Consider the following 905-nt stretch of genomic DNA (forward strand, 5'->3'; position numbering starts at 1 on the left):
GTGTGGTCCACCGTATTGCTCACAACTGATTCGTATTGCGTAAATATCTTTAGTCATCTTTTCCATTATTCTTTCGAAAGCATCTATTTTTGCGGAAACTGAATCAAAGTCATGGCTAGAATCGGCTCTAGCCACTTTAGATGAACGAAAAATATCTTTTTCCTGGTGCCACTCATGCGAGTGGGAGGCTGTGTTATCAATAATGTTGTAAGCTTCAGTTGCGGTTTTCTTCATAATGGAACCACCAGCTGCTATGTCGATGTCTTTTCGTGTAGTGATGTCGCATCCTTGGTAAAATATTTGTACTATTTGATAAGTGTCTAAACCATGTTGCGGACATCCTCTTAACAACTTTCCGAATCTTGTCCACGCCTCATATAATGTTTCATTTGGCTTTTGTGTGAACGTAACAATTTCTCCTTGAAGTCTCACGACTTTAGATGCCGGAAAGAATTGTTTAAAAAAATTTTCAACTAAAACATCCCATGTGTCAATCGCCCCTTCAGGTAACGATTCTAACCAATCTTTGGCTTCTCCCTTTAAAGTCCAGGGAAATAACATGAGATAGATCTGTTCATCCTCCACTTCTCGGATTTTAAATAGAGTACAGATCCTATTAAAGGTTCGAAGATGTTCATTTGGATCTTCCTTCGGTGCACCACCAAATTGGCATTGATTAGTTATCATGTGTAGGATTTGTCCTTTAATTTCATAATCTGGTGCATTAATGTCTGGTTGAGTAATTGCGTGACCTTGGCCAGTGCATTTAGCCCTCATTCGGTCTTCCATACTTAGAGGTTCCAGATTTTCCATGATTGAAATTTTTAAATCTGAATCACTAGAGGATTCTGACTTAATGGTTTCTTCCTCGACAATCTCTGGATGAGTAATTTGTGGTTCAGGAG

General features: G+C 38.9%; 1 non-coding gene across 1 annotated transcript; it reads left to right on the top strand.

Moving 5' to 3' along the window:
- Positions 1–322: 322 nt before the first annotated feature.
- Positions 323–429, top strand: LOC139887253 (small nucleolar RNA R71). The gene has a single exon (XR_011773091.1). It is a non-coding gene; the product is annotated as a small nucleolar RNA R71 (small nucleolar RNA).
- Positions 430–905: the final 476 nt, after the last annotated feature.

Source organism: Rutidosis leptorrhynchoides, chromosome 1 (genome assembly GCF_046630445.1).
Source record: "Rutidosis leptorrhynchoides isolate AG116_Rl617_1_P2 chromosome 1, CSIRO_AGI_Rlap_v1, whole genome shotgun sequence".
NCBI lineage: Eukaryota > Viridiplantae > Streptophyta > Magnoliopsida > Asterales > Asteraceae > Rutidosis > Rutidosis leptorrhynchoides.